A 24,729-nucleotide genomic window follows, 5' to 3' on the forward strand; every position below is an offset into this window, starting at 1 on the left:
TCCATTTCCTGCTCATTTTTAATAAAGTACAGACCCAAGGTCCACGATCTGGAAGCAACGAAATGATGGCTCGTGACCTTGACCTGAGGAGTGAGCTCTACATGCGATACATGGAACTAGCTTTATCTGTTTTAAGCACCTCCGCAATCACTGAGGATTTTGGAGTTTTATTCGGTCCAACGCATATGTTGGGATAGTAATGTAAAATTGACCAGAACAGCTTTCTTACATATCCTCCATAAACGTCTCATTTTACGTCCCGTAACCCGTCCGTTTTATAAAGCTTCGTGTGGAACAGGTTACCGCTATTCTGACCTTGCTCAACACAGGTGAATGCAGGTACATTGCCGTGAAATATCTGCTCACCATTCATCACCTCAGAAGCCGGGATAGCTCAGTCGGTATAGCGACGGACTGAAGGGCCCGAATTCGATTCCCGACAGTACAAGTTTTCTCTCTCCTCCACAGCGCCCAGACCGAATCTATGGCCCACCCAGCCTCTTATGCAATGGGTACAGGCGTACACTTTCCCTGGGGCTAAGGCGGCAAGATCGTGAAGCTGACCACTCACCTCTGTCTAGTGCCGAATTCAAGAAAAGTGAAGCTATACATCCAGTCCCTCAAGTCTTCAAAGCACAGTGCTTATTTAATTAAGCACGGGGACAGCTTTAACTTTCATTCATTAACATCATAATTCATTCGACTACTGAAACTCCATCGTTCAGCAACGCAAACCTGAACCATCCCAGTTTCTACTCTGTGTATGTTCCCTTCAGTGCTCCGGGAAATCAGGTCGAATCCCCACCAGAATACCCAATGTCCTACCTGTAACTTTCGTAGATTTCCTCACTTCTCCCAGGCACATGCCCAGATCGCTCCTTTCCAGATTGTTACGAATTCCTTGTTCGCCGTTATCTATTCCTTCCATCCTAGGCACTAAGTACTAAAAACTAAACTAACAAAGGAAAATGGCTAGTGGATTTCTCTGTCTCAGAACTGCCCAGTGAACCTTCAGGAAACGTAGAACGTGACTCGAGGCTTCTCAAGAAGGCTCATGTTCCACGTACAGAACTCGTTTAACATTTTGTATTTAAAGAATGGTAAAAGTGAAAATATAAATTTATGCCTGGGTTTTTATTAATTAAACATCACGCCCTGAAGATACATTGGGGAGTGGAGGTGAACTCTACCATCCTCGAATTCGGCGCTAGATGGATGTGAGTGGTCTGCTTCATGCCCCTGACGCTCCCCCCCCTCCACCCCGGAGAAACAGTCTAGGTACCCATTTTACTGATTATGGGGAAGAGAAAATCTCTCCCCGACCCCTCGCTCGTCTAGCCTTTGTCCAAGGAGTTACATAGACGAAGCTATCTCGGGGGCCGCGCCATAGCTCAAACGGTTAGTCGCTGGCTTCCCATTGCGGCGTCCCGGGTTCAATCCCGGGGTCTGGTCAAGTGGGATAGTGGTGGACAAAGTGGCGTTGGGGCAGGTTTTCTCAGAGTACTTCGGTTTCCCCTGCCGATCTTCGTACCACCAATTGCTCCACAATCACCCTCACCTATCATCTGGGGCTGGTACAATAGGCCAGAAGTGGCAGCAGTACAAGGGACTTAGTCCCACCCCACTAGCAATAAAAAAAGAAGCTATCTCGGCAACTTAACGAATGGTAAATTGTTAATCTCTTTTACTGAATCATTTGTGTACCTTAGCTGTGCAAGGAGCGTGTACAATTTTTATTGGAAATATAGTAATCTATAATCATATCATCTCTCTATGATTTCACGTCAATGAAAATATTTCGGATTAATTATTTAAGACTATCGACATGTTTGTGTGTGCTTGTAAGTGGTCAAAGTACTTGTATTCAACTCAACTTACCGGACACACGTTTATACACTATACTGAGCTGCCACAACAGTATTTCCTTCTTTATTCAAGGCTTCGACTTGGCTTGAATCAATATTATGCTGTAATTCTCAACTGCTTAACGGGTGCACCCCCAGGCATGTATACTGACTGTGTCAAGTAGCCATGTTGGAGTCTACCAATTGGAGATCTGCTGACCTGCTAAGATTGTTTTCATTATGTGGCAGGGCATTTAAAATCCCGTACGTATATGATTACATAACAAAATTATGCAGGCAAAAAGCAGAAGTCATACAAAATCATGATAATGAGAATGTTCGCAACATCGGACAAGGCGAAGCCCGACACAGAAAGTATAAGAGGCTTAAACTTGGCGGCGGTCAGGCATACGACCGTTCAAGTGACTAGACTGCCGTGGTAGCTAATACTACTAGGATATATATATATAAAGGGCATAATCTGCTTTACCTAGCCTGGACTGACAGAGGCTCTGTATATATTGTACATAGAAGTAAGGATTAAGTGTGTATTTGTAAATGTATGTAAATACAGACAATAGACTTAATACAGACTGACTGACAGATGACAGACCCNGCAACTGTAACAGTCAAATATCTCGGCACATCACGTGGGCGCCTGCTTACTTCAGTCTCCTATCCAGTAATTCCTCTCGATCACTCTAGATCCTCTAGATCATTTGGGGGTATTCCGACTGTAACTTTATTTTCACTAGGACCGATATACAGGCCGATCACAGCGACCACGCTTTCTAAGTCATGAACTGTCTTCGCTCGCTCGAACGCTGGAGTCGTGACTTCGAAACCCTCTCAAGGCATGGATTTCTGTGTGTAGGTAGCTGATACCCCGCCCAAGGAATCCTACAGAATATGTATGGGAATAAGAAACTGAAAAAGCGGCCAAAGTCCAACAAAGGACTGCAGAGCCACAGATATATAGAACCGATATACCGTCTTTATCATTAGGTTATTAATTACATTTGTGAATTTGTAATTATATTGAGAAGGTTTTCAGTACACTGCACATTTAAAGCAGCGCGTCGATCATCACGTATTGTATTTGTAACAAAAACAGCTTGTGACATTAGCCTTACGATAATATTAAAATGACGTAACAAACCTACGGCTCATTTTCAATTAGGACACGCCATTTCACTCCCGTGTTACAATTTCTACGGGAATGTAAAACACTACATCACTGCTCATCACTATGCCGACCCTTCAGAAAAGTTTAACGCGCGGTGACATTTTAAAACCTCAAGAGAAATGTACGGAAAAATTCGGCAGAACGATCTGTTCCCGCTTGGAGGGTAAAAAGAATACGAGACGGAAGTGACGTAAAAGATGAAGAAGCGACAACCCACCGCGGTAGTAAAGTAAAGCTTTATGCTGGAGAATATACGACAGGTGAATCACTTGACTAATACATGAAAGCTGAACCCACCCAACTTGCGTGTCAACTGTTACCCTCCAGCTTTTTCTCAGCCATCAATTATTCTGCCAGTTCATTTTAAGGCTTTAAATTTATCATTTAATAAAAATTGTATACAGTATCAACAACTTCCGAGACGAGAATTACACACTGCATCATTAGTGTTCGTTTTACATAAATTTGCGTGAGGAAAGCAAACAAAAAAGGTTTCTGTTACCCTTTAACTATGCCAACATCAAGGACATGCATCTCCTTCGCAGGAGAGAAACAAAATGCCGGTTCTGCACAATAGCAATTTACACAACAACAGAGTCAGACGTACTTGGCCCTCTCTGTATTTGTTGACAAAATGGAAAGTGTATGTTTGAAACAGCCATATGAATAACTTACACACCTGACGGAGTACAGTGCTTTGCATGCTTGGTTCTTATTTTGGAGACTACAGGTTGAGTTCTTGGTCCTGAGGCCGGCTATCGTTAGAAATTTCACGTCATTCCACAATCCAACCAAATATCCAGATTATAAAATTATTTACTTCTGGAGTATTATGAATCGTCCTATTTTTAATAAAAAAAGTTTCGGAGACTTAACTCTGTCTCCGTAGCATTCGTTTGGGAGCAATCGGTAAGACAAGTCCGTATCTCCGGGCTCTACTTGAAGACGGAGGCATTAATATTAATATACCACCATCACAAAATTTTAGATTTTATCTAGCTAATGTTTCAAAGTAGGCAACGGCCATTTCCTGTCAAATCCTATCTCAGTTGTTTTATAATATACAGATGCTACATAACTTGGCCGAGAAAAGTGTAATTAAATAAATTAATTCTTGAAATTTCAACGTAGTGCCTAATGAGTAATGGAATGGAGAACGAAAACTTTCAGGTTCATATCAGCCCAATTTGACGCAGTAGGGGCACACCCAACAAGCTCATATGAAATTCTTATGCTGGTCAGCGCTGCGTCTCGGGTAGGCTTTTCTTTCCAGTTCTCTCATAACAGCTTCATTTCGTCAATTTTTAAATTAATTTAACTCTAAAAACTTAGAAATGGCTACTGAGTACCGTCAGACAAGCTTTATTTCTGTAAGTTACGGTCAATTCCACTGTATGTTCTGGTCACTATATCACCATTACGAAATATGTCATACACATAACGCGATGCAAACTACTGCTCATACATTATGAACAGAAAGGAAATTAAAATACGCCAACTTACTGGCAAACGATGGAATTAGGTACATGCATACTTCGAGGCTGTCAGCACGAAGAATGGATACCTACGGGGATAGATGGGTGACTTGCAAAACTTGTGCACAAAAGGAAAATGTTGTCAAAAACAAAAAAGTAACACTTTCTATATAAAAATTTAAGAACTGGCTACCTGAATGAATAAAACGAAATACAAGCGGTAGACTAGTTGGTTGAGGCACTATGATACAAGCCAGAAGGTCGTGGGTTCAAGCCCCGATGAGGTGGATTTTTTCAGTTGACCTAATCCTTCCAGTCGCATTATGGCCCTGGGGTCGACTCAGCCTCTAACAGAAATGAGTATCAGAAATCTTCCTGAGGGGTAAAGGGCGGCCGGCGCTTAAGGCTGAAAATCTTACCGCCATTTGTGAGTCGATTTTCTAGTGAAAATGTTGGCCTTCACGGCATGTTACAGGGATAACGTTACCTAAGACTGCCCTAAAGCAATAAAGGTCTTAACTTGTACAAATTTCATTAAAAGAAGCGAAGCGCGTCCACGGTTTCTGCGCCTAATAAAACGGCTTTGTGATGACTGTGCAAGATTGGTTTAGCCCTCGTCGATGTGGAAATGACGTGATACTGGCACTAGTTTTAAATCTGACTTCGTATACGTCCAAATAGTGTCCCGTAATTCCTTCACAAATTTCCACTATATAGTTCTAAGACAGATCCAATTTGAAAGTTAAATCAAAATAAACAACAGTAAATCCCAGACTAAAACAAATCAGTAGGTCCACAGATACAGAAGCAACGTATTCTTTTAATTTAACAGTTCAGCTACTTCGACTGCTACGGCCATTGATATTTCATATGCAGGTAAAATTTCCCTGTGCTCGACTAATTAAGCACGACGCCATGAAGACGTATGGGGTAGTGGATGCATAGATCCACATTTTGACCTCGGCACTGGATGGAGGTATGTTCAGCTTCACGCCCCTGCTGCTTTACCCTTGGGGAAATATCCCTCAGTACACAATGGATAAGAGGTTGGGTGGATCCCAGAGCCGATCTGGGTGATTTGGAGAAGAGAATATTCTTGACCCTACCGGGACTCCGACCCCTCGATCATCCAACCCATAGCCAGTCGCTATACCGACTACGCTACCACGGCTCCTCTTATGCAGGGTTTATATATTATAATATATTATCATACTATTATGTTAAGATATATTTTTCTTGCACGATTTCTTCTTTTGGGGGGGGGGATGAGGGTTTAATTTTCCATTGAAACGAAAGTATATGTAAAAAATTTATCACAATTCAGGACTGTTGACTTACACTGAAATCTTCGAAGAAATTGACATTATAAATTAGGGACTTACTGTAATAACCTTTACTCAATTACACTTTTTTACAGTTTTACTGACCTAATGGCCGAACCAAGTAGTGGAACTCACTACCTCTTACAGAAAGAAGGCTATATGCTGGTGTACAGCGATCGTTCATACGATACAGCGTTGTTAAATAAGACGTAACCTAGTCAAAAACATACACTTCTTACCGTTGCCGTACACCATTAGCAGCCACGGTGCTCATGCCCCGCACAACCGCACAGAGAGTGGATGTCGTCTTGTCGACGGCCTACACGCACGTTGCACGCTCATCTCCTGTCAAAACACGATTGGGCCTGCAAGAATTCCACCCCTCCATCCTTTGAGGGAGCTACTATAGTCGGGGTTGCCAACTGACAGGCCATGTCGTGGGTCTTTTGTACCCCACATCTATTTCTTGTGTCATTATTTGACGGCTATTTCCCCGGGGGTAAAGAGGTCGTGGCGTGAAGCTGACCACTCACAAACTAGTGCCGCGCTCAAGAATATGTTGATCTATACATCCAATCCCCTTAACGTCTTCAAGGATTAGTACTTAATTAGTCAATCACATGGACAATTTTACCTTTATATCTATTTCAAATTAAGTCCCAGGTTCGAATTTCGGAGAACAGATTGAAGGTCTTTGTGGGCAATTTTCAGACACGTGCTGGAATATTATATACTCTGAAACATTCCACTACTATTTACTGTCAGTAGCCACTAGATAGAAGTCAGCTTCAAGCTTCTCCCGCGCTTTACTTTCGGTACCCGCTGGAGGGAACACAGTCCGAGCTGCAACATGGTGGCTAGAAAACTGCGGCCATGCCTAGGACCCTGGTCAATACGAACCAGGATCCTAGGCAGTAAAATCAGAAGGGATGGTTGGCGGGGCTGTGTGCACTGACAAGTTCACTTCGACTAAAGCACTGAGTACACGGTTGTTACCGTCACTACATTCTGCGTAAGCTTGTAAAAATTACATTCATAATTCTTCGTTCATTTGATGAAGATTTATCTACTGCCACATTTCCGGTCTTCGAACGTGAAACGACGAGAACATTTACCAAGTCAGAGGAAATAGTAGTGGCCTACTTCAAGGTGGAATCCTTATATTTGTTTCCAAATACCGAGGAAATTAGGAGAGTTGCATTTCCTCCTGCCGATATTTGAACCAAAGACCTTCCGAATACTGAGGAGCTCGTGTAGGCTCAATATATGATGGAACTGTATGGCTGCATTTTGCAAGATAGTAAACAAAAACAAGCCATCACGAATACACCTGTCCTTGATGATCAATCAAATATTAAATACATTTCTAAACAAGAAAGGCTCATCTTACTGCGAATGCATGTCATAAGGATCAAATAGCTACATCTTTTTAAACAATTCTCGTCTCATACAATATTTAACGACTGTTTGTGTGTATCCTAAGGGGCCACGCGGCAGCGTACTCGGTTGAGGCACTATGCTACAAACCGGATAGTCGCGGGTTCGAGTCCCGATGAAGTTACTGGATTTTTCAACTGACCAAATCCTTCCAGCCGCACTATGACCCTGGTGTCGACTCAGCCTCTATCAAGAATGAGTATCAAGAATCTCCCTGGGGGTAAAAGGAGGCCGGTGCTTAAGGCTGACAACCTTACCGTCATCTGTGAGTCGATTGTATAGAAGATGTGGGAGCCTCATATTCGTAACAAAACTGAGATGCTCTCTCGTCGTTCGATCACATGTGGAGATTTACATCCAAGTCTCCTATACTTCAGGTGTTGTTGGTATCTCACAGAAGCAATATTCTGGAAATGATCATACCAATGTCTGCAAATCTGAAGGCACGAGGCCCCAGTAGCCCTTTCTGAATGCAGTTCATACATCCTCTGACGTACTAAGGGGATCAATATTGTTGTCGCCGAAACAGTGATTTATTTGTAAAATTTTAATGTCAATTTGCCATTATTAACGTAAAGCTGTCTGGGGGAAATGCGGTCACCTGCAATATTGCAGGCTGATTACACGGTCCCTCGAGATGGCCGGAAATAAACACGGTATCCCAAGAGTTAAATCGGAAACACGTAAATTGGAGACAAAATATAAAAATAGGTGAATCTGCAGATTTAGGATAATTTAAAAATAACACTAATTGTAAAAGATTTATAGCTGAATAGGACCTATATGGTAAATATTTATAATATAGTAACACAATGTTCTTTAAATATTAATTAAAATGCAAGAAGTTAGCTTCCAAAATTTCATAGTTCTGGACCTGGTAATTATTTATAAATCGGTATTTCAAAGAAACATAAGGAGACGACTAGAAAGAAAACATAGACTTTATTAAATTCGAGAGAGACCGAGAACACGAGGGAACAGACTAGGGAGCTGTACCCCTCACTGGCTCAGACTGCCGTATACATTCCCATATGGTCTTCATTTATGAGACGGGATAGCGCAGTCGGTATAGCGACTGGCTACGAGCTGGACGGCCAAGAATTCGGAGTTCGAGTCCCGGTATGGTCAAGAATTGTCTCTTCTCCATGTTGTCCATACCGGTTCTGGGGTCCACCCAACCTCGTATCCAATGGGTAGCGGGGGCTCTCTCGCCGGGGGTAAAGCGGCAGAGGTGAGAAGTAAACCACTCACCTTCAACTAGTGGTGAGGTCAAAAAAATCTGGATCTATAAATTCACTCCCCCATACGACTTAATGGTGTAGTACTTAATTAGTCAAGCACAGGGAGAAATTTAGCTTTTTTATGGTCTTCATTTTCATTTATTGCAGAAACAAATAAAGCCCTTCATCTTCTTCACCCAGTAAATCGGCGGCAAAAGTTCGGTAAAATTGTAAATATAGAAATACAGAAGTTTGCAGTCGACGAAATATTCAAGAACAGAAGCTAAATTATCTTTCTCTGAATTATGTGAAGTATTTAAGAGCGAAGATATGAAATCGAGTTTGTTAGCTCGACTGGTTTCTTGTTTCTAAATTACAATAAATGTAACTTTCTAATCGGAGTTCAATTCCCGGTAGGGTCAAGCATTTCCAGACTGGCTCTGGGGTTCACCCAACATTGTATCCAATTGGTACTGAGGCTCTAATCCCGGGGGTAAAGTGGCCGGCACGTGAAACTGACCACTCACCTCCAGCTAGTGCTGAGGTCAAGAAAATTTGTCTATACATCCACTCCCCCATACACCTTCACGGAGTAGTTCTTTATTAATTAAGCACAGGGACAAATTTAACTTCGCATTATAACATTTATTTCCTTCCGGTACCATCGCCTTATGCTGCGATCTTACGGCAGAAATAAGAGCTAAAAATTGATAATTTATAGTCGTGTGAACTCCTATGGTGTAAAGGGGAACAAAAGTTGCTATTATTCTCGTAAAAGATGTTTAAATCTTGTAAATCTTAATCCTGAATTCCTTGTAATCCAGCCCAGACGGCTGGATGCGAGCTTTGGAATAATTCCCAGGTGACGTCATGTGAGATTTTAGGTCGATGGAGTGGCATTGATGTAGGATCTAGTCAGATATTCATCGGGTTTCCCTTAATAATCATCATTCCAACATCGTTCCATAATTCGTTATAACTGCCCCTTGTGATCTGCCCTTACACTGACCAGGAAACACATTACCGCTTCCTTTGTCTTTAAGGTGGAAACTTATTCTTTGGTCCGGCACTGAGTCGGTTACAGACTAAGGAAGTTTCTACATATTTAAGTGAGGGGCCATGTAAATGTGGTCAGTGAATACACGGCCTACCCTCACGTGCCGAAAGGTTCTGTGACCCTGGTGGATACTCACGGTAAAGATGGACGTGCAATTTAACTTACACGTCTTTATCCAATGCCTGGATGTTGACCTGTATGTCTCTCATACACCGTCATGCAGCAGTGGCTACAGCATTAACTTCCACGAAGTCGACAGTAATAAAAGTCTGATAACACAAATGGCTGCTGTTTTGGCTTCATCTCACTGCAGAAAGTCAGACACTGGAAAGTAAAATGTTCTGGGGGAAGGAGGGAAGAGGAATATACATACCTTGTACATCCCTGTGTAAACTACTTGAACATTTCCCTTATTCGTTATTACAAACTTGAAGTCTACTGCCACAATTTTAGTCGTGAGCGCAGAGCTGCGCGTCAGGAACGTAGCTGAGACTGCGCAGTTCGGGTTGTGTTGTTTGCCGGAAGAGTGCACTGAGGATGGTGACGAACTGCAGATATAAAATAACGTTTGTTGACTTTAATGACCCTAAATCAAATCTGCTTTGCAACTGACACTGGACGTGTCTATAAAACAGGACGGTACACAGTATTAAAATGGCAGTTATAATTATAATAATAGTAGTTTACACAGGGCTACAAATATGAAAACAAAGTCTCTGATTAATCAAGGTTTCTTTCTCCGCATTGTTTTATTTCGTGGAACGCACACAGGTCAAGAGTATTTTTTATTATATTTAGGTATTTCACACAAGTTTTGTAAACATGTTTGTTTGAGCAAATACGTCCAGTGTGGAAGGAACAAAAGGGATGTGCAAGGAGACACGGAAAGTAGATCACTTCTTATGTGTTAGGTTTGAAATGAACAAACACGGGATCCGACAGTGCTCTAATAACACGTTACCTGATATCGGATGACCACAATCTGCAGTTGTGCTTGCAGAGGACAGGTTTGCATGACCACTCGAAGAAGTCTCCAATATTACGTTGTTCTGAAAAACTATCAACGCACCAGGTAGATCTGCTGAAATTTAATATCTACTCCAAAAAAAAAAAACGAGTGGATATATTCTAACAGTCCAGTATTTATATCGTCATTATACTTCTTAGCCCTCATAAGCATATTCTGCCAGTTTGTTTCAAGCTTGATTGGACTTACCGAAATGAATACGCAACTTCATATCAAAGAGTCATAAATTTTCCAAGTGATAGAACTCTCTCTCAACCAAAGTGAACGGAGTTCATGGAGGTAAGCCTAGGCCAAATGGGGCTGTAGTGCCAAGAAAAAAAAACTCTCTCTCTCTCTTTCTCCTTTTGCTCCCACTTTGGAGCATATGGTTTTGATTTCTCAGTTTCATGATCATTTTACAGACGGTAAGTCTCCTTGGACGGGTGATCTGCTCGTCGCAAGGCCTCCACGTAAACACAGGACAACACAAACACAGAATGAAGGCACACCAAACATCCATACCTTGTGTGGGATTCGAACCCACCATCCAGGCTTCAGAAAGGACGAATTTTCACCGGAATACAAGGCGTTATATCCCAGAAAACAGGACTCTTTATTATTATTATTTGAAGCTAATGTGTCAAAGTACCACGCCATGAAGGCGTATGGGGCAATGAAGATACATTTCTACTCATCATTCTCGACCTCGGTACTGAAGACGAGTACTGGGGTTTGTTTGCTGTCCATTCTGCTACCAGCATCACTGGGCATGAATTGTGTTGGTCCCAGTTGCAGCTCTAGATGGTGCCGAGAAGGCAAACATCCCCGTTTCTTCTGGGCATCGGACTTCGACCAACAGCAGGTAGATTCTGTAGGATTATACTGTTATTTATTTCAAACTAATCCACTATTGGGGTTACGAAGGCCACACAGTTTCTAAGGGCTCACAGGAAGATACGTAGTACACGGCAGGTTGTTTCGGTGAAAACATTAAGATTAAGCGTCTGTTCTTTGGGTTACAATAGATGCACCCTTTGTACGATTCCTGTGTACCCGTACTATATTAATACACACCAACACACAGTCCAGGAAGTCACACTGGGTGACAGTCATAGTTTATATTTAAATTCAGCTAGCATGACGATTCGGTTCGGTGACACAGAGAGTATGAAGTGTAGTTTCTTTGACCAGTTCTGTATATCTGAACAGAATGGATTTGGTGTCGCTCTGTGGCAAATACAAGTCAGGTGATTTCCACCCCAGTTTAAAATTGAAGCAGACGTATGTATAATTTATTGGTTCAGAAAGTTCGTTTGATCTAAATCGGAAACTAACGGCGTTTACTTTTATCTTTCAATTTATTCTGATTGAAAATTCAAAAGAGTAAAGAAATCGGTAGAATTCTCTAGCGAGCTCTTTGTGTATTGTGCGTTTTGTGGGCTGAGAAAGCAGAATTTAGACTTTACTTTGTCATAAATGTAAGTTATTACAGATAATTTGTAAATTACTTAGTTCCCTTCCGAAATAATATTTTATATCGGTAAATTTATTGACAGAAAAGTTTAATATATATAACAAAAGAAAGCGAGTCAACACTCGAAAAGTACTATCTCCTGAGTTGTAAAGCTATGTTATACGTTGGACTATCACCGACGTTTCGGAGATATTGCCTCCTTGGCTTGCATCTACCGAAATACATGGCGTTACAACCCAGCAGAGTCTGTTATTCATAGTGACCGCCATGAGAACTCCACATTCAACATGAATTAACACTCGCTTGAAAGTCTATGCTGATCATTTCTATTAATGACGACTCTGAAACAAATATTTGTAATGTACTGAATGCGACAGTCGGTACGTCCACATCAAGGTCTTTGCATCCATAACAAATTATATTGTGACATGGTTCGATAGCTTAACAAGACACGTCATACGCTGCGAAGTAATGGCACAATAAACATCCGATGACGTCATAAAAGAGCTGTTGCTACACAATGGCCGGTAAGCAACAAATATAACGCGGTGTTTTCTATGCATTCTGTGCCGAGGCTACGTAACCAGACCAGAAAGGCAGTTGGCAGCCATCCTCGCGTGGAGGCGGTTTCGAATACCTCCACCGTAGCCCTGCTGGTAGTAGGAGGCGACGAAAAAGAAGCCAAGTGTCTGGGATATAACTGTGCCGCCAAATTTCTGGGGAATATAGGAGTAAATGCGGGGACCTGGCCCTCCAGGTTTTCGGATGCTCGAATCTCAGACAGTAAAATATGCTCATGAGACCAGTGGGACTCGGACCCGAGAATGACTGTACTGGCGACAGCCAGCAGCAATTGTAAACGACAGATCCGTCCTCACGTCAGAGAGGGCGCCAGATCAACAAACCCGCAACTCTCTGACACTAATAAAATTTTTGTCTTGGGCCCCAGATGGGGGCTTCACACCAAGACAGACTGACCGTCGGTCGTAACATAACTTAAACTTTGACAGTGAGAGTCAGTGTGGACAGTCATGGCTAGAAGATATTGAGTCAGTGAGAGTCGACAGTTGAGATAGTCCCCAGCCGGTAAGGAGGTAATCAGAGGGCACTGCTGGGATCCTTTACCAGGCAACGGCTAGTGAAGTTATAAAAGACTTACTGGGTGCTGTAGTGAGAGGAAGAGTGCGCGAATTAACGAGAGCATTACATTTACTGGTATTTCCGATTTATAAGTGTTCAATAAATCCAACTACCAATCCAAACTCCATGTCCAATCACTAACATGTGATAATATTAATTTGTTTACAATGTTATATCATGTTTTGTTGCTTACTTTGTCTCGTATAATAGCTTATTAAAATACCAAGCGTGCATCTGTGCATATTTGACTTCTGTAACAACAAATATCTCTGTACCTTTTGCGTGCAAAATATTTTTCCACGATTAGCACTTATGATACGGACATATGAACGTTCCCACGGCAACCACGCTCGGCCTTCTGGGAATGGTTTCTCAACACGTCCGTACGCACCCGGAGCCGAAATCTACCGTCTCAATAAATCGTCCACTAAGACTGTCGTAATATCGCGTATGTTCCTGTAGAGTTCTCACAAATCACGCTTGAAACGACGTACTGTGATGCTGATATACACGCCATTTGTATCCAAAACAGTTAACACATATTTCTAAGGGTAGACCTTACTTCCTTCCCCTCCAACCTTCAGCTCAGGGTGAGCTGTGGCCTCCTGAACAATCTGCCTCCATTCTTCTCTGTTCTTCATCTTCCTCCCTCTACTTTCACTTCCATTTTGTACATCCTCGTCTTTTTCCGTTCAGTCCATCCATTCGAGGCAGATTATATGGTTTCTGAACAATTTAGTTTTTGCGGTGTGAGGTTATTAGCCTCACGCCCAACCTCCAACCTGGAGGACCGGGGTGTCCCTCTTCGCCTGTCTCCTACCCCTTGATCTTTCCGGCATGAGTGACTCTACCAGTGGCTACACTACCGCCGGCATAGCTTTCAGGGACTAAGGGTAGAGAGCTCCATGTGAGAAGAGCAGAGGCTTAATTTTTGCTCACGAACAAACACTGTGTTTGTTTGCCAGTCAGGCAGAGAGCTCCTGTTAGATTTCCAACTGTAAACCATAAGTGGTGCCTTGTAAAAATGAATTACGACGGGCGATTACTAAAATTCGGACAGATAAGACGGTCTTTAGCTAATGCGGATCTTACTAAAATTGTAAACAAATTTTAGGCGCCGTTCAAGACAAGATGCTGAAACTTGTACGCAAAGAGCATAAGCCGACACTTAGCAATGAGTGCTCAGAGAATGACTAGCCGATACTTAGCAGTGAGTGCTCAGAGAATGACTCACACTTCTGCAGAGAGCCCGTCGTGAGAACGAGTCAGTCTCTGCACATCTGTCATGGTTCAGTCACACTGAACACGCGGATTGAAATCCACTGATGGTGGGCATGACAGGTCTCGAAGCTTCCCCTTTTCTGCCTCCAATTTTATAACCCCTTCAGCCCCTCTGGCATATGTCAACCGGGCCCAAAGCGTTTGTCGCTAGTGAAGGTTACCACGGCCAATATTTGCGTGGAAAACCTGACGACAGAAGTGGGAGGGGAAGCAGATGAAACCGAAGGTAATGTGGGGAGGGTGCATCCACGGGTATCTACTACCTGTATAATTTTTGTGCTGGTGAAGAATCACGAGATGCAGCGCTGACGAATGTGTTACAAGAAAGAAATTTGACAACAAACGTCTTTGTAAAATTCAGCGGAAGATGCCGCCTTTATCCATCATGTCGTACGTATTAGAGCTGTTGACAGAATGGCATGTAACTGGGTTTGCTGCCGAGGCATCAATGGAAGCACGCCCTGATACCGGAAACTCTCAAATATATGCCCTAAAATTCGCTACGTCGGTTGTTCCAAGAAACTCTTAATTTCCTGGAGCCCACAAGGTTCTGGAATTTTGTTCGTAAAAAATTCCTGTGTTACACAATCTTCAGGTTGCAGAACCAGTTTCTGGGTTAATTCTTGTAAGTCCGTTTTTGTAAATTTTAATGGCGGTATTGTAAAAGCAAGGCGTCTTTTTATGACGGATTAAGCCTGGTTTCATGTACTCACAAACGCAAGCCAATGTAAATCCACAAACTATTCGTTGAATTCCATTACACGACCTGAAATTTCGTTATGTGGTGATTGTGCTGTAAACGCTAGAGCAAAGAAACCCCGCAGTCCTTAGGAGAACTGACCGAAGAAGAGAAATCATCCATGCAAGAAGGAAGTCCTGCTAACTGAAATCCGAAATATTCTACAAATCATGGAAGGTGAATTTCAGCGTGTGGCATAAACCTGGTTTCTTCGGAGAAGTCACCATTTTCTGCAGCCATTGGTGGATTTACTGAGACTTTTTCGAGTACGGACGAAATTTCAATTAATGCGTGCCATGATTATCATATTTTCTTTTCGGGGTATATTTCTATGTACAGGTCGCACACAAACGAATGGACGTACGTTTTAAAGATGCGCCATTTTACGACACTTTTTGTGAAATGATAACAATATGGTCACGGAGCAATACATGGCATTTTGTATTTCTGGCAATGAGCCATAAACAATGACATTTGATATTTCACGATTTCTTACGTGCCTGGGGACATGTATTCGTATAATTATCACACTAGATGTGTGTGTGTTGTAAGCAAATTTTGTATGAATGTAATTTCTAAGTTACATAAACTTTTGTTCGTTGAGGAAATTCCGTGGCGAATGTCTTACCTTAATTCTTAGTGTCATAAGCTCCATTCCTGTTCTGCAATATTTCATTGAACCTCCTGACATTGTAAGGCCGAAAAAAATGTTTGAAATCAGAAGACATTATTAAGAATCAGACATCTTAGAAAATCCAAGAAATAGAAACACATGAGTCCACACTATCTCATGTTATTCCTTCCTCATTATGTTGTCTCATTATAAATCGAAAATCTTCGGTATATCTTGTTGAAAACAAATGTCAGTGTGACCTAAATGAGGGACCCCGTGCAGAAAAGAAAATACACTGCATTTGGACAATGGGTAATATGTGCTACCCGCATTTTGTGGATAAGTTCCAGCGGGCATGAATAAGAGTCATGCATAAAGAAGTGTGTATATGTCCACTATAGAAAATATGGTAAGTCTTTCGTATATAAGAAAAGGCATTGAATTTCGCGTCCGTTTTCTTTCGCTTGTCGTCAATTTCGAGGAAGTTAATGCATGGTATGCACAAATAAATAAGTAACGTAAATAAATGTATTTATAACTGGCATAAGCTTCCCTGCCGCAGCTGTAACAAAGTCCCGAGCACATGGAAACCCGTCCTCCGTGTGGTTGTGCATTGACAACATATCTAGGATGTTCGGTGACACAGCATCTGGGAAACAAACATTGATAAATTCACATGGATCGGGAAGGAATAGGAATTGGATTCCACTTTCCTCATTTAATTCCAGATTTCCGCACAATAATAATTAAATCTTTATCATTCCATTCACAGAGAGGAATTATTCTCCTCCGCTAAAATATTATGAACAGGTAACAACGAAGGGAACAAGGATTCTCCGTTACATTAATTTACAATGAAAACAGATCTGGGGAAATTTATATCGTTGTGTTCTTCGTGTGTCTTGTTTGCCTTTCTTTGTCAATATCTTCTCTTTATTGCATAATAGGGAACTGGAAAAATCATGCGAAAGGGTTATTTAAATCACATTTCATTTGTGTGAACTAAGTGTTTGCATTTTATTGTATCGAACCTGATTTGGCACAAGACGCAACACGAACGGCTGTACCGGGTGTGGCATATCTGCGTTTAGTGCATACCAGCGAGGTAGTCAATTTCTGACGGCCATTTCTACATGAAGCATTTCCGGCTTTCGCAAAACTTTTTGACGTTAGCTCTCCTGCCAAGACCCAGCATTCACACACAATGCAGATAATAAAGAGGCTTATAGGCATCTCTGTAGGCATATGTTTCGGTTTGTACTGCCGATACATTGTCAGTACCAAAAGCCTACGGACCATTATCCAAGGAGCGCACATGACTCTAGAGCATGTGATCATTGTAAGAAACAGAGCATACGTGGTTTGACAATTAAGTTCGAGAACTCATCGTCGTAAAAGTGCTACATACCTCATTGCTGAGTATCACTATGGTCGCCTTCAAAGTACTCCCTTTGGGAAGCTATGCACCAATGCCAGCGCCTAGTCCACCCTTCAAAACAATTTTGGAATTGGTTTTGTGAATGACCTTCGGAGCTGCCGCCGTATTACTCCTGAAGTCATCAGTGTCATCAAACTGTCGTCCTTTTAATATTTCCTTTATTTTCGGGAACAGAAAAATGTCACTGGGGGCTAGATCCTATGAATAGGGAGGGTGTTCCAGTACAGTTATTTGTTTACTGGCTAAAAATTCCCTCACAGACAGTGCCGTGAGCAGGTGCAATGTCGTTATGCAAGATCCATGAGTTGTTCGCAAGAAGTCGGGTCGTTTCAATCTAACTTATTCAGACAGATTAACAACAACACAGCTGTAAAACGCTTATATGATAATGTCATAAAACCATGCTGTTTCTGTCCAATGCTGCCACGGCAAGCACACTGTGGCGAGTTCGCGAACTTTGTTGTCATGCCCAGTATACCGGCTTATTCTAATTACGAGGAACTCCTGAAAATCTTCTGACAGCCCACTGTCGTAAATTACGAGGGTAGTTCTTTGAATTTTTTTTTTAATGACGCGAAAACCTGTCAAATAAAATGCTTCTTTACAGTCTCACCTGCAACACTATATTCTACAGAATTTATTAAAAGTTATTCACTTTAACAAGACACGCAGCACAACACACATGAGGAGAGAAAACCCACCAACCCAAACACACATGCGCATCGAATGAACCTATTTATTAACAACATAAACAACAACAGAAGACAGCAATTTCCCCGTCCAATAATTTTAACACCTGATGATGATCACATTGGTCGAAAAATGTAGTGACAATCTTTTTTAAAGTGAATACCTTTTACTAAATTTTATACAACATAATGTTGCACGGAAAATAAAGCTGATTTCAGAATAACAGTATTATCCACCGATTTTTAACTCCTCCCTCGAAATTAAGTAATGCATAAGGTCCTAAAAGAGCCATTTTAATCCTAACGGATATCCTGGCATTAGTATGGCAATAAGTGGAAAGGAGAACAATGGCACAAACGTAAACAATTCGGCCGCGTGTAGGTACAGATCTACACGAAATCGAATCAAGCTCCTTAATCATTAAAAATTACATTCTATTAGAAGCAACAGACAGCGTTCTTTTGCCAAAGCAGGTTCAGTGTTGAGACTGGCTGTGATTTCGTCACACTGCCGCCTGTGGCGTGACTGTCGGTGCTACAGGGAAACAAACGAAAATAGCCAAGTCATATTTCTTATTTACAAAAACCACAAAAACTGCTTGCTTGATGCTTTGCTGAAATCAATCGCTATGGGTCGCAACAGAGTACGTATTTTCCTTCTGATTAATAACTAATAACTAACAAACTTTTTACACTAATTAAAAAAAAACAAACCTTTGAGTCTCTTCTCAAAGAAACAGTTTCTTTCAATTTTAGCAACCATAACTTAGCAGCAATGCCGCTCGAATTCTTTGACCTCTCTTCATCCTATGTGATATTTCAGAAACGATCATCAATTTTCAGGCATATTAAAGAACTCATTCCATGCATCTACATGAAGGCTTGCATTGTACGTCAGATACAGAACATGAAGGCTTTGGGTTCGACAAATGGATGTGTATAGCAGTGTTATCATCACGAGGCCGCTGAGGTTGAGGTGTGTGTACCATTCTGGAGGGAGCAAAACTGCTCCCATAGCAACATTACGTGGGGCACCAGAATTACGTATTTTTTAGGGGGAAGGGAGCAGAAAAGTTGCTTGAAAACTTACGCATGAGTCTTGTAGACTATTTTTACTGATCGCCATGGAACATTCAGGGCAGACCAATATTTTTAAGTATTTTTTAAGTTCTAGTATTAATATTTGGTATATTTCTTCCGTTTTTCCCTTCTGAATCTTAAAAAATCCGGGGAGGTACTTCCCTTCTTCCTGCCGATCAAGGGCAGCGCATTCCTCAGCCCAGTAATAGAATCCATTATTGGTAGGTCGCGGCTTCTCTCCGAGACCTCATTATTGTAAAGCCTGTGTCACAATTAAGCGGCCACATGAAAATGATTCTGCTGCATATATTCAACCATTATCTTCTGAATGGGATTTGGGTAGCTATTAACGCTATTCAATGGCTTATTTCCATTACACTGTTCGAACGTCTTCAGGTTATGCATCTATCTTGCTTCAGAATTCTGTAAGAGGGCGGACAGCATACATACAGATATAGCCTGACAGAGGAACCATTCTTATTAGCACTGAAAATTGTCACTTCGTCTGCGAAAATGTTCATACTTTTATTTGTCTCTCCTGAAGCCTGTCGCTGCCAGTCAGAGTCACATAGTTTCTTGACAGTCTAGTCATCACGCATTATAGCAGTCATTCTGTTTCTTCCCCCCTTCACCCGCAACCCTTACGCTGAGACAGACTTTCTGTGGATAGGCTTCCATGAAATCATTCGTTGCTTCCGGACGCCAAGGAAAGGGATTTCGGCAAATTCTGCACACCTTGCTCCAAAATTATAGAGAATTGCTCGCTGCGGTAAGTACCGGATGTTGAAATATTTGTTTTCATAATTAGTCTTTCCCAGCCACAAGGTTGCTACAGCAACAGAATCACCATTGCTCGAAACAAGATAAACGTTCCCTTTCCGCTCCCTTCCAGGCCCAGACGTGGGTTCCACAGCAAATGACGTGTATCCCTTGAACAGTCCCTTCAGGAGTCAACAGTGGATACGTCACTGGAACTGATGTCTGTTCCCACGAGGATCCGTGTGCCCACTGTCCAGTCTGTAACAGAAGACAGGCGACGAGTTATTCGTCACTTTCAGCAAAATGGTTAAGATATACAAAACACCTTGCATATGGATGGAAAACTTTTCTTCTCACTGCGAGGGAAGAGCCCAGTAGACTGGGGGGGGGCTGAGACTCGTAACCACCAACAGTGCTCTCTGTGGACTCAGGGTGATTGAGAGCAGCGTGTCTGGGAGAATATTTGGAGAAAAGACAGGAGGAGGATGAAGAAAATTACATAATTAGGAACTTCACAATTTTCACTCTTCGGAAAATATGATTTGGGATGTCAAATCGAGAAGATGGACGGGTCATTTAGCACAAGATGAGTAAACTACAAAATTGTGGCCATCGCTTGGGACAGCTTGGTGCATATGGGAGCATTTTAATATAAGGGATTTTAGAAACAGAAAAATTATGCGGTTTCGGGTTTAACCATCGCACAGGGAGTGTGACTGAGCGCTTCGGACCGGAAGTATAATGAGGAGAACAGAATTGTTTCGCGATTCTCGGAGGCTGATTCCTAACCCCGTCCATTTCCTGAGGTAGGCATAAAGCCTATATTTCAGGGCCTCGCTTTTTTTCCTTTCTGCATGTAATCGGTTGTTAAAGCACAACAACTTATCTCATTTTCAAGTTACGAAATATTACGTTCTGAATTCTACAGCCACACGGCATCTAAAATAAGAACTGCAATGACAGTGGAAGGAATCTATTAGTGCAACAATAGCCTACATAGGATGGCATCTTCCAATGCAGTAAATCCCACTCCACCAACTGTATAATTTTTTTCTTTACAACATTCTCCTAGCAACGTAAAAGTTATCCTGTATCAGGTCGTGGAGGCCCACAGAGTTGTGAGACGTCGAGGCTCCAATGTTTTGTAGACAGTCGGCCTTACGCGCCGGCCGCCCTTTACCCCCCAGGAAAATTCCTGGTACTCATTTCTGTTCAAGGCTGAGTCGACCTCAGGTCCATAGTGCGGCTGGAAGGATTAGGTCAATTAAAAAATCCAATTATCTCATCAGGACTGGAACCCGCGACCTTGTGGCTTCTAGCATAGTACCTCAACCAACTACGCTACCCCCCCCCCGGCGAGATAGGTAGACGAAATTACTGATGTCAGTATCTTGTATTCTGAAATAGTTTCTTACTACTTCGCCTACTCGGTATTCTTGTAATTATTGCAGTTCCGTGTGTACTACCGAAAATCTAATCACACTGCAATTACACCAACCAAACTGTAAAGCTGTAAACAATTTCCCTTTGCTTCGTTAAAAAACAACATCAATATAAATAATATCTAAAAATTAGTGAGAGTGGTGTATTAATACAGCAATACCTCGCATAGTCCGGGTAATCGGTTCCGCCATATCCCGGACTGTTTGAGGAACTAAATATATACAAAAAATGATAATTGGTTCCAAAAACAATATCAGTTTTTCAATAAATAAAACGCGATTAATAAATTCAAATATCTTTATTAGAAATAATTTTATACAAATTCGTGTTTTTTGCAATTCATTTTTTTATTCTCTAAAAATTGCAATATTGATGTCTGCACATTTTTCTTCTTTGGCCTTTTCTCTTCATACATTTCTTTGCAGCAACGAATTGCATTGTTTATCGTTCGGCGAACTGTAAGGCTACGTTCAATATTGGGATCAACTTCCATAATATGCTCTCACAAGGTTTCAACAATTCAAATAATTTTTTATAGTTGTTCACATGCTCTGTCCATCTCATCCTATGTAAAAAGTTAGGTAATCATAGAAAGATGAATACTATCAGCTGGAATTTAAATCCGTGAAAATTTGGGGAAGTTCACAGACGTCCCGGAGGATCTGCCTTCATTTTTCGGGTCGAAGTGTGCAAGCAAAGCCGTCAGCTTGCTGTATCAAGGCCGATGAGTTAGGCCTACAAAGTATCGGAAGGCAAACATGGTAAATACGCACACTTAATCCACTGCAGCAATTTGCCACTTTTGTCAGACAAGCTACAGGACAAAAAGCTGCCATGTGCCTAGGTTCCAGTCGCTGGCACCACTATAGATCCGTCTGTATTTTAACACATACTCACAAGGTGGCAGCTGTGAATTATTCACTGCTGTTCATGTGACGTTTATGGATTTACATGGGCCGCTCATTTCCGGGGACTGGGGGTGAAGCAGGTTATACTCGCCGCCAATTCGAGTTAATACGCTTCCGAATGTAATAAAGGCACACAAAAATGAAACGAAAGAAAGAGCGATATATACGTGTAGCCTATAGACAGATACCTGCAATACAAACAGAACACAAATACCGTACAGGCTTACATCCAACTGCTTCATTTTATCAAAGTCCTGAAAGTCAATATCACAGTCTTCTTCATGCAGACCAAACGGGTACAGTAAAAGTTATTATTTTTTGATGGGGTGGTTACTTTCCGAGACGCATATGATTGATGGCATTGGTCAAGTGGGGGTCACGTTTCTCCACGACTGAGATATAAATCACACTATGCATACCCCCTTTCCCCTCTAGCAACTTTACCACAAATCAATGTGTCACGTGACTCATGCCTTATGCTCCTGCTGTTGTGAGAGGTTGCCCTGATTACAATATTCCGGAATTCCTTAAGCCTGTGTACGTAATGAAGGACAAAATGGATGACCCTATTTAATTACGCCCGTTAGAAGGGAATGTCACTCAACATCCCCCCCCCAATCATAATGTCCATAGCAGAAGGCCTTATATTTACACATTTCAAAAACAGAACCACAGATAAAGAAATACAATTTCATTTCTCTAGCTCCAATGTGCCGCGCCATTAATTTCACTCCAACCCTGCGCACTTTACGTTCTTCATGTACTGCAGGCGGAGGCCTTTGTTACCTGGTAACAATTTCTTACATTTATGGTAACACTCTGCTTTCACCAGTTATGTGGGCTGCTCTCGGTTCTGTTCAGGGAAAGGTCCATACATTTAAAACGCCCCGCTGAACAGATGTACCATCGAGTTTCAGCATCGAATTCTGAGAAACTGACCAGAACAAAGCGAGGCATGCGTAACATGTTCTGATATAAACAAGCTGCTGTGGCAATTCCGAAAAGAAGAGATGAAGGGAATAGACCAATTGAGAGATCCAGAAGTCGATGGAAGAACGGACAGGGTCCATTGGCGGATTACTGTGAATATGGTAATGAACCTTCGGGTATCATAATAGGTGATGAATGTGAGCTGAGCGAATATCAGCTTTTCAAGAAATCTGTGCTTCAAGAAGTTAGTCACTTGATTAGTTTGTAAAGGGCGGTTTGTACCCTGTGGTTAAGGCGGACAAAGCCCGACGCTGAAGAGTAATTTCCATTAACTTTTAAGGCAAAGGATGCGTGGTGTTTCACGTCTTCGTCATATTTACGCTTGCATATTATTTTATGAACAGTACCAGATTTGCCTTTGGCATTATTATTAGTCTGTAAAAGAACTGCTCCCAACTACTCGCCTATTTTCCCGTCAGAACAACTAACAGCCTCCCTTCGCTTTCATCTTGAGGGAAGAAGACAGACTGAGGCTATCAGAGAACAGGGTGCTGAAAATATCTGGACCCAAGATGGTCTAGGTGGGAGAAAGGGATTTCGTAATTTTATAAACACAACAGGTGTAATCAAAAAAAGAAACACGAGATGTTTAGGATACACGTATGTAGCACGGATTTCGGAAACAAAAGTAAACACAGCTTTTTTTTATAATATCTAGAGTAAGAGATCGCTTCGGAAACGTAGCTATAGAAAGTAAGATAATATTAAAAAGTGTTTGAAAGAAACTAAGACAGCGCGAGAGAGAGACTGGAATGGTCCGGATCTTGGTGATGCCGAATGGCGGACTTATGTTGGCCAATAGAAGCAGGAAAGAGCAGTAGGCGCCATGTAAATCCTGTACCACGGACGGAGTCAGTACGAGTCTCAGGTCCATCTCTCCCGCCCGACGCGACATGTCGCTTCACTGGACTGTACCGAGCTCCCGGGACTTCCTTCCTCTCCCAGTCTCCCTCCATCATCGTTATGTGAATGTTTTCCATCTCTCTTACCTTTCCTACAAAAGGCTTTCCCATAAAGGCGAGGGCAATTGGGGGGGGGGGTAATGAATAAATGAGTGGGCAAATTGTGGGAGGGTCATACTGACCACTCTGCATATCCTCAAGGGTTCTGCAGTGGGAGCCTTCGGGCGGTCCGCAGAGTGGATGTGTGCTACAGACACTGCAAAGATACATGCAACAGCCTGTCTCCATGGTGTCAGTAATTCTTCACAAGCTGAGAGCGGCTCGGCTAGTCAAGAAACCGACGGTTCCATATCGTGTTCACAGCAGCCAGTGTTAAGCTACAGCGAAACCAAATTCTAACAGTAACCTTCCATCAACGGCTAAGTTCTTAGGCCTCTTCCATTCCGGTCCCTAAAATTTTGTTTCTATTTCTCATATCTCGCATGCGAGCCACGTGGTCTCTAACTACGTACTGTCTGTATGCGACACAATGGCTTCAGGTAATACTGTCTGTATGGGACACAATGGCTGTAGGTAATACTGTCTGTACGGGACACAATGGCTGTAGGTAATACTGTCTGTACGGGACACAATGGCTGTAGGTAATACTGTCTGTACGGGACACAGTGGCTGTAGGTAATACTGTCTGTACGGGACACAATGGTTGTAGGTAATACTGTCTGTACG

General features: G+C 42.1%; 1 protein-coding gene across 1 annotated transcript in view; it reads right to left on the minus strand.

Moving 5' to 3' along the window:
- Positions 1-18,517: 18,517 nt before the first annotated feature.
- LOC111861320 (LIM/homeobox protein Lhx9) overlaps positions 18,518-24,729 on the minus strand; it is a 174,879-nt gene continuing 168,667 nt past the window's right edge. Inside the window, exon 3 of the mRNA XM_023845780.1 lies at positions 18,518-20,018. The gene's annotated coding sequence lies outside the window, so the exon portion shown is untranslated. The remainder of the gene's footprint in view (positions 20,019-24,729) is intronic.

Source organism: Cryptotermes secundus, unplaced genomic scaffold (assembly GCF_002891405.2).
Source record: "Cryptotermes secundus unplaced genomic scaffold, Csec_1.0 scaffold221, whole genome shotgun sequence".
Taxonomy (NCBI): domain Eukaryota; kingdom Metazoa; phylum Arthropoda; class Insecta; order Blattodea; family Kalotermitidae; genus Cryptotermes; species Cryptotermes secundus.